The sequence below is a fragment of the Juglans microcarpa x Juglans regia genome, chromosome 7S, assembly GCF_004785595.1.
Source record: "Juglans microcarpa x Juglans regia isolate MS1-56 chromosome 7S, Jm3101_v1.0, whole genome shotgun sequence".
In the NCBI taxonomy this organism is placed as follows: Eukaryota; Viridiplantae; Streptophyta; class Magnoliopsida; order Fagales; family Juglandaceae; genus Juglans; species Juglans microcarpa x Juglans regia.
This window is the reverse complement of record NC_054607.1, coordinates 15,276,395-15,287,112: the sequence shown is the minus strand read 5'-3', so window position 1 is coordinate 15,287,112 and position 10,718 is coordinate 15,276,395. Positions and strand designations below refer to the sequence as shown.

General features: G+C 41.1%; 1 protein-coding gene across 1 annotated transcript in view; it reads left to right on the top strand.

The window, feature by feature from the left end:
* The window catches only part of LOC121241145 (dnaJ homolog subfamily C member 8), a 32,108-nt gene that overhangs the window by 3,912 nt on the left and 17,478 nt on the right, over nt 1–10,718 (top strand). The gene's annotated exons all lie outside the window — the stretch shown is intronic.

Genomic DNA, 10,718 nt, shown 5'->3' with positions numbered 1-10,718 from the left:
AAATAAATAAATAAATATAAAGAAATTAAAATACCAATAAATGAATAAATAAAATACTAATTTTAAACCCTAAATTTAGACCCGTATGTTACAACAAGCTATCAAAAAGGACGCTCACCCAAACCATCAACACCCATTCAAGATGAATTTTGGCCACAACAGCATGAGGTTCCTCATGAACTCGAAGGCCAAGGTCCATTTTTCCTGGACCCAAACTTTCAGGTGTAACCTGCCCAGACAGTGTGCAAATATATAGAGTAAAACCCATTGTTCCAACCATTTCTAATCCACAGCTTGCTTCAGCTTCAGTATCAACACAAACCGTCTTGTAAAGATCCTCATCATCCTTTATCACCACAATTAAGATTGAAAACATGATATTATTAGGGTCTAACACTCTCTCATGCAATTCATCAGACGTTAAAAACAACCCAGGAATTTTTTAAATAAATCTCATAGCAAAGAGCCTCTCTCATTTCCATAAGAAAATTCCATAATGTAGTAATTTGCTTACTACTTTCCAGGATATCAGCCCAACAAATAACGAAATTACCACTTGTAGAGATAGTCTTCTGGAAGTTCCCAACTCGATGGGTGGTGTCCACCAAATGGGCAATTCTACCGAAAGAGGTGTGGACTCCTGTGGCAAGCACAACTGCTTCTATTTCACCCTCTTCACATGTGGCAACACCGGATTCTCTAGTTAGAGTAGATTCATCAATTTTAAGTGGATCTTCTTCGAGAAGACGAACATCAGCAGCGATAATATCTCCCTGTTTAATGCTGATAACGTCTCCTGGCACCAAGATTGCAGCATCTTGCTCGCTCCATCCACCATTGGCAAAACGTTTTATCTTAATTTTGTTAAGCTCCAGGCTCACCTGCTGGTTCTCATCTCTCAAATCCAACTTACAACCCAACACTATTACTTGGACTTTTACCTCTAATTTACGAAGCTTAGGAAGCCAGAAAGTACTCAATCAATCAAGTGTAGAAGGCTCATCACAGGCATAAGTAAACACAACTGCATCAACCCGTTTTAATTCTTTGGCCACTTTACCGTCATCCTCCTCACGAGATGAAGTGTCGATGATTGTAATGGGCACACGGTCGGGAAAGAAATCCTTTGGAAGTCCCGTCAGTGGCAACACTGGTAGCACATTTGCTGCAAACTTCTCAGCCATGGTCGTCACAATGAAGCTCGATTTCCTGGTACCTCTGTCTCCGGCAACCACGATATGCACACCGTTCTAGTCGAACGGGTTTGTAGGTCCGGCCAAAGCTTTTGCCATTGAGGAAGCTTCACAATCCTGTCCCCAAGGAACCCATTGCTCCTTAAGATGGTGGAGACAGTGTCATTTGGAAGGGTCATGGTCATCGTCGTCATCTCCTTCTTCTTCTTCTTCCTGTTTCTGCTTCTCCTCCTTGCTCTCATCCTCAAACTTCAAACCCCCCTTCGTAGCAGAACTTTCATCATCTCAGATCCACTTCTCACACTTCACCTGGCCATCAACAGTTTCCTCATCCGTCTTTGAACTCCACCCCTCAGACCTTAACACTGACCTCCATAAGTTGTGGTTGGGGATCCAATTGAAAGAATTCCACTGGAATCGAGGTTGGGGTTCGACCATCAATTGTTCCTCTGTGTACTGCTGCAAAAATAAAAAATAAAATTCACCACCCTTGGTAGGTGGCGGAGGCTCAATCTCCAAAGTAATGGTCTTCTCGGTTTGGGCTGTCATGGAAATCTGCACGGTGACCGATTCTTGTTGGCGCCGAAGAGTGACATTCCTTTTGGTAGGAGGAGGCTTAGGAGGGATTCTGATGGCCCGGTTGTCTCCTTCTACAGTCAGTTTGTCTTCGTACAAGAGAAATCTTCTTTTTGAAAATCGCCATGATGGAATCCATGTTCTCGTCATCTTCTTCATCGAATATGTTTGTGCCCTGGGAAAAGAAACGAAGAGATTGGAGATTATGTGTTTGTTACTTGAGGAAGTGTAGGGAACAATGTGAATCTGAGTGTTTTGCATAGGCCCGAAATTGGTTGAGGAGAAGATGGCAGAGGCATTTCTTTAAGGGTAATTTCTGTGGCCAGCATTACATTCCCCTCCACCGTTGCCATCGGTGCCTTTTCTACGGCTTCCTCCACGAGTTCATCTTCATCTTTCGATCCATTTTCTTCCTCCTCTTCGTCTTGCCAATCCCGTAGAGTCTGCTTTATCTCCACACAACTTTGCTGCATTCTCTTACAATTTACTTGCATTCCTTTCAATATTTCTTTCACCTCCAACAACTTATTCAAAATTTTTTCAAGCAACTTTGTTTGCTCTTCGTTGAATCTTACCCTGTCCATGAGGATCGACTGCTAGCTAATACCGCTTGTTAGGATCCTGCCCTGTTAATGTACTACAGTCTGTTTGTGATGTAAAATGGTAAAGAAGAAATTAAACAAACGCTGGAAGCCACAAGAAAATGGATGCACAGCAGGTGCTTGATAAAAATCCTCAGAGCCACACCATTGTGTTGATAAGGGTTCTACTTCAAGGGAGAACCAACCTCCTTACACTGAATAAAGAAAACTAGATAAACACTTTGCAATTTCCAGAATAATCCCAACCAGATTGTCGTCCCCTACATATACTGGGAAAAATGCCCCTAAACGACAACCATCAACTAAGGCCATGGGCCACTAAACAACTACTTAGCAACTTACTAAAAATAAAAGATCACAACTAGGTTGGAAGCCCATCAAGCCCAGCCCAACTTAGTTGGGTTCATAACAATGTACGTGAATTCGGTCATGAATATCATGAATCAAATTTATTCTTGTGGTCTTCGTTCAATCTCACCAGCAAGAACACAACCAGAACATAATCAAGAATGCAAAACTCAAAATGCAAGACTCAAAACCAAGTAAAAGAAAACCTTCTTTATTCTTGGAAGAGATTTTCTAGGAATCATTAACCTCCAAATTCAATCCTTAACAAGTCTTAAAAAAAAAAACTACTCTCGAATTTACAGTCCTTTATACAAGTTCTCTACTAAGAAAGTAAAACGCCATCGTTATATAACATTTGATACAAAATGCAGCACTTGAACCTTTCTCCATTCATACCTCTGTTAATCTCCAAAACACACCGTTCCACTTAAGTCTTCCATGCACTGTTTTGCACTTCCATTCTTTTAATACCGTTGCCCCTTCAAAATGCACAGCACCACTTAATCCATATGCTCCGTTTTATCCTTCATTCTGGTAATATCGGTTCTCAGCCTCACTTCACAGATCAGAACTCCACTCCAGCATCCCAAACCAGTACTCCTCTTCTCAAGTTTTCCCTTACAATGAATCATCTTGACTATTAGTTTGATCTCAATATTTATGATTTAAGCATACATAATTATATAAGGGTTATCCCAATATTCTTAAATCATAACCCTTTCACCACTGGAGAAAGATAGCGGTCACACTTGAAAAATAGCTTACAAACTTAATGTACATGGATTACATATCTATTTTAACCAATATTCCCTTAGGCACAGTCGGAGGATTTTATTCATCTTATTGGATTTAGATGGATAGAATATGACTTCAAGACATTAGAGATAACAGGAAAAAATGGTATAAATAGAAGATAACTATTAATGTCTGCGTCAAAACTATTTCCATACCAATTGGCTCCTTGAAGGCCGAGAAAATAAAGAGCTCACTGAAGGCATCAACCTCCCAATCTGGTGCTTCTATGATAAAAACTAACATTCTGCTGTGTATTTTTTTTACAAGTACAAAAGGCAATTTTATTAGATCGAATGAAATAGGCAAAGCCCATGTGCACAAGACGTATATAAAAGAAAACACCTAATTACATTCTACGAAGTAGAAAGCAACAACAAAAAGTCATGAGCTGAAGCTCCATTAACCACTGAAGCAGAAAATCATTGCAATAAAGAGTACACAAAAAGATTCTGAATATCCTCCAAGGCGCATTCCTTATCATTGAAACACGCTCATTCCTTTCCCACCAAATGCACCACATAAGACACAAAGAACCAGCCACTTGAGAACAACCATATAGCCCATTCCAACACGCAAGAAGATCCACCATTCTTAAAGGCATCACCCAAGCCAACCCGATTCTACTAAAAACTCCTTCTCACAAAGCCTTAGCCACCTCACAATACAAAAGTAAATGATCCACAAACTCTCCATGCTTCTTACACATGAAAAACCACTCCATAACTATAAGGCCACGCTTCCTCAAATTATCCATCGTCAAAATGTTTCCAAGCGATGCTGTCCGGATAAAAAAAGCAACTTTGGAAGGCATATGAGATCTCTAAATATGCTTCCAAGGAAAAGGAGGACTTTGCTGAACAGTCAACACCTTATTTTTTTTTATAAGTAACAGTCAACACCTTATAATACGACCAAACCATAAACTTTTTACTTCCCTTAGGCTTCCACAACATTCTATCCCTCTCATTACCTCCAACAACACACAGGGAATGTAAAAAGCTGAAAAAATCTGAAAAATCATCAAGTTCCTAATTCTGTACAGCTCTAGTAAAACAGATATCTCACTGCAAGAATCCCTTCGAGTGGACTAACAAATCAGAAACAGATGCATGCCGATCATATACCATACGAAAAATAGCCGAGAACACCCTATTAAGGGCCCGATCACCACACCAAACATCAAACCAAAATTGGATCCTAGAACCCTCTCCAGCATCATAGCTGACATGTTTAGCAAAACTCTCCCTCCCTTTCCTAATGAACTTCCAAAGACTCACACCATAAGCCCCCCTAACCTCCTTAGAACACCAACCCCCCCAATCACTCCCATATTTCCGGTCAATAATCTCCCCCCACAGTGACGCCCCTTCCGATTGATATCTCCATAGCCATTTCCCCAACAAAGGCTTACTGAAAATTCTCAAGTTACGAACCCCCAAACCTCCAAACGATATAGGAGTACAAACTTTATTCCAACTAACAAGGTGGAATTTATTTTCCTCTCCCATTCCACGCCACAAAAATGCATGAAATTACTTCTCAATCCAATCTGTCACCCTTGCAGGCAAAGTAGGTTGGGAGATTTTTTTTTTTTTTTTTTTTATAAGTAAAAATATTATATATATATTAAAGAAGTAACCAAGTACATTGAATGTATACAAGAGAACACCTTGCCCATAATAGAAAACCCCTAAAAACCCAAAAAACTCGTGAAAAAAACCCAAAAAGCTCGTGAAAAACAACAAAAAATACACCAAACCCGACCCCAACCCCTTGCATCCCGTAGGACTAAAACTCTACCCAAAAACCCCACCCCAACCCCTAGTTTTCCTGTCTTCACAATGCCCTCCCTCTAGATAAGCTATCACCCTTAGCGTCGTAGTTGATTCCCGAAAAAAGACGCTGTAACTCCCTGCTTTTCTTGAAACTTGATTTTGTTTCAAGAGCGTGACTTGCCTTGATCGCAGTAATTAGTTCTTTAAATTGGTTTTCACATCCTCCATGTGAAATTTCCACGAACTGCTGAATCTTGTTAACTTTAGGCAGAATACAATCCGCTATTGGAGGAAGAGAGACCAGGGGATCCACAAGGCATTCCTTTACACAAGGCACCAACGCCAAATCCATATTCAAATCCCATACTTCCTCAGCAATTCCATTGGTTCTCTCCAATGGTATGACATCAAGTCCCTTCTTTATGTGCAACTTCAGCGGGTCCCTTCACCAATGGTCAGACATCATTTTCCTTCAACTCCAACGAGGGAGCCATAGTTTCTTTCAAGTACAAAAGTCACTTGAGGCGAATGACATTCCATTGCAGATGTCTCTACACCGATACCCGACGTAGAACCCAGTTCAAATAACCCAGACTTCCTTTTGACCCTTCATACTCTTTTGGATTTAGGTATAAGAACAGGGCCGAATCCGATTTTTCATTTTCCTTTATCTGAGTTTAAAGGATTCAGGCCTATCTTAGTCTTGTACCTTACAACCCTGTTGTCTCCAACTAAAAGCAAGTCTATTTTCGTAGACAAAAAAACTATCACTGTCTTCAATTCGACAAGTTGGGTTTCCATCTCCTTTAAGGAGTTATGCATCGCGACAAGCTGGTTCTGATAATCAATCCCCTCACTATGAACCCCCGAAGCATGACCGATCTTTAGAGCTTCCGCATATGATCACCTCACCACCGTGGATGTACTTAGGTCTTTATGATTTGACCCATCAGCAAAAAGCATATCCGCAGCTCTACGTAATTTCGCAGCAAATTTCTCCCAACCCAGACCTTCATACCCTTTGGGAAGGACTACAACACTCCGCTGACCTCCTCCACCATATTCGGTGACTGTTAGAAACCTACCATGCTTGTTGGAGTCATTGAGCCATGAAAGTGTTTTGTGAAATCCTTCGCGCAAGTGTTTTGTGAAACCTACCATTCCTTCGCGCAAGTGTTTTGTGAAATCCAAAGTTCTCCCTGCTTGTAATACTGCTTCCACCGTAGCCATCAGCCATTCTATACCACTACAATCTATCACTACAAATCTCCAAACCCTTCTACTCTCCACGATTTTTAAGGAAGACCTCCGTGTTTCTGGCAAAAGCTCGAAAGCCTTCAATTCCACCCAAAAGCACACCATCTAACCCATACTAACATCAAACCTACGACTTTAGTTGCGAGGGCATCCCAAGCTGCATGCCTTCATTCTGTTGAGAACGCACAAAAGAGGAGCAGAAGCCCCTAACCTGAGTTAACGGAGAAAACAGAGTCGCCGGAGGATGACCGACGTCGGAGGCCCACAACGGGGTCGCCGGAGTCCGTCGAAACAGCAGAAAAGTAGAAAACTCCCAATCGTTGGAGAAGGACCGACATCGAAGGCCCCACAACTGAGTCGCCTAGGTCTATCGTTCAGGTTTGTGGTGGTGTCGAAGTGCACGGCGACAATTTGACACCTCTGACAAAGAAGAAAGGCGAAAGAGCCAAATTGCCAGTGAGGACGCCGGGGACGTCGGCCTCATCTGTGATGGCAATGTGGTGTTGCTCTCCGGTCAATGGTGGGTGGGGGGTGGCAGCGGGATAGGTGGGTTAGGGTTTCTCTCAGCTCACTATTCACTCACGAGTCTTCGTACGGAGAGAGAATTTTAAAACCAACCTCGCGCGAACTTTAACAATGTTTTCTACAAGGTTTCTAAATCATTTAGGTTGGGAGATTGGAAAGTGTACTATTAATTAAGGTGATTCTACCTCCCAATCCAACCAGCCAACCTTTTTTCAATCTTCTCAACCACCCCATCCCAAATAGCCTTAGCCTAAAAGACGCCCCCAACGGAACGCCTAAATATTTCATTAGTAAAGAACCAACTTTACAGCCCAAAAAACTCACCAAACAATTAATATTCCGCACCTTCCCCACCGAAACCATCTCCAACTTACCCAAATTCACCTTCAAGCCTGAAATAGTTTCAAAATGTAATAACACAGCTCTAAGGCTTGAATTTGCCCACGATCCGCATCACAAAAAATAAGAGTGTCATGTACAAAAAGGTGAGAAAGTGTGGTAGTCCCATCATTAGTGTTTCCCACCAAAAAACCGGAGAAACCCCCCCCCCCCCCCAAACACCCACCAAAAAAAAAAAAGTAGCCTCCACCATACAACCCAATGCCTCCATGATAATAACAAAGAGGAAAGGGGATAACGGATTCCCCTAACTCAAACCACGAGAACTACGGAAAAAACCATATCGATTACCATTAACTAACACTGAAAACCGAGTGGTAGAGACACAATGTCTAATCTAGAAAAGGAAATCCCAATTTATTTGGTCATACGCCTTTTCCATATCAAGCTTACAAAGAACACCAAAAATACCCTCCCTCAATCGAGTGTCTAAATGTTCATTAGCAACAAGAACAAAATCAAGTATTTGCCTTCCGCGTACAAAAGCATTTTGGGGCTTAGAGATAATTTGCTCCATAACCGTACTCATATGGTTAGCAAGCACCTTTGAAATTATTTTATAAACTCCACTTACAAGACTAATAGGACGAAAGTCCTTCAAATCATAAGCCTCATATTTCTTAGGAATGAGAGCAATGAAGGTGGGCATTAAGAGATTTTTCAAACTTGTGAAAGGAAAAAAATTCCTACAAAACCCGTATCACGTCTGGGCTAGAGGCTTTATCTTTGACCATCCCACTAAAGACATGATAGATCTCATTTTCATCATATGGCCTCTCCAACCAGCTCGCACTAATAGGATCAAGTGAACCAAAGGCCAAACCATCAAGTTTAGGTCTCCAATCAGCTGATTCAGTTAAAAGAGCTTCATAAACTTCACATTATGATCCTGAATCTCAAGAGGAGATGAAAACACATTGTTATCAGAGTAAAGCAACTCAATGGCATTACCACACCTATGTGAGTTAGCCATTCTATGAAAAACTTTAGTGCATTTATCTCCCACATTTAACCAAAGAGCCCTACACTTTTGCCTTCAAGAGATCTCTCCCCTCAACAAGACCCTCTCAACGTCTTTTTTTATAGTTAATAAAGAAAATTTTATTATCAAGAATAGGCAAAACCCAAGTGCACAAGACGTATACAAAGGAAATAACCTACATCACACTAGAATTAAAAAGAGCCTAAAGCAAATCCTGAACATTATCAGCATTCATTACAAGACCCTTAGCCCACGAACACAAAGTACAAAAGAAAAAATCCCTAAGGTCTCTCAATGAACGTTCTTTGTCTTCGAAGCATCTCTCATTCCTTTCTAGCCAAAGACACCACATCAAGTACAAAGGAATCATCTTCCCTATGGCAGCCACATCTCCCCTCAAAACCATTCCAACATGCAAGAAGATCGACCACTTCCTTAGGCATCACCCAAACTATACCCGTTCGACCAAAAATCTCATTCCACAAAGATTTTGCCACCTCACAATGAAAAAAGAGATGGTTTATAGATTCGCCATCTTTCTTGCACATGAAGCACCAATCAACCACGCACATACCACACTTTCTTAGATTATCTGGGGTAGAATTTTACCAGGAGCTACCAACCAACAGAAGAACGCCACCTTAGTAGGTACCTTCACTCTTCAGATGCTTCGAAACTCAAAACCACAATGACATGTTAGTACCTTATAATATGAACTAACCGAAAACCTGGAATTTCCTGCCTTATCCCATAACAATCTATTTGCCCTTCCCTGTACAACCTTTGAATTATAAAGTCTTCCCAAAAAATCTGAAACTTCATTCACCTCCCAATCATTAACATCTCTAACAAAATCTACATTCCAATGAATATTATCATTCTTACAAGAAAAAGAATTTGCTACCACAACATTTTGATCCCTAGCAATCCTAAACAAAGAAGGAAAATCAATCTTAAGAGCAGAATCCCCACGCCAAATATCATGCCAAAACAGTTACCTTTTTCCATCCCCCGCCTTAAATTTAATATGACTAGAAAAATCCCTCCAACCCTTACTAATGGACTTCCACAAACTCACCCCATACACTCCTCTAACTTCATTTGAACACCTAACCCCCCCCCCCCCCCCCCCCCCCATACTCCCATATGTAGCATCAACAACATTTTTCCATAATGCACCTCTCTCCATATGATATCTCTAAAGCCATTTCCCAAGGAGTTTTGTTAAAGAGCCTTAAATTTCGCACCCCTAAAACTCCACAAGAGACTGGTTGACAAACCGTATTTCAACTGACCAAGTGAAACTTTTTTCCCTCTCCTGTACCTCCCCACAAAAACTTACGAAAAATCCTCTCAATCCTCCTTGCTACCCCTGCTGGCAAAGGAAAAAGAGAAAGAAAATAAGTCGGAAGATTAGACAAATATAGCTTCTTCCATCCAGCTAATTTCCTTTTGCTCTTCTCAATCCCCCCATCCCAAATAGTGACAGATTTATGAGTAGCCCCCTAAGGGAAGACCAAGATATCTCATAGGCAACGAAGATACCCTACATCCCATAATATTGGCCAGATCTGAAAAATTCGGAATGGCACCCACTGGAACAATTTCAAATTTGGATAAGTTGACTTTTAAGTCCTAAAACAGCTTCAAAACATAACAAAAGTGCTCTCATAGCACGAAGATGTTCTTGATTAGGCTCACTAAACATCAGCGTATCATCAGCAAAGAGCAAATGTGAGACTTTTAAACATCTTTGAGTCTCTTCTCCCTCTTTTAAACTCTAAGACCCTCTCAAGATCAATTACCACTTCTTTTTTCCTCAACAATGCCTTCCCGGAAATTACCTCATTCTCCTCCTCAACCTCCAAAGCATGCAACTCCTCCAAAAGGGAATTTTTCTGATTGTCAATATTCCCGAAAACTTCACTTCAAATCAAGCTTCAAAGCTTTAAGTTTGCCTGCAAGAATAAAACTAGGGTTATTCGAGAACTGATAAGAAGACCACCAACTCATCACCCAATCAACAAACGCATATGCTCCTAGCCACATGGTTCCAAACTTAAAATATCTCCGACCGTATACCACCACAATCCAACAAAATGAGAAAATGATTTGATCAAACATGAGACAATCTCGTCTGGCACAACCCGGGGTAATGAACCTCCCAATATGGAGATACAAGGAACCTATCCAATCTCGACCAACCCCGACAATTGGACCAAGTGAATGCTTCCCCTACAAGGGGAAGATCCAAAAGATCCAAATA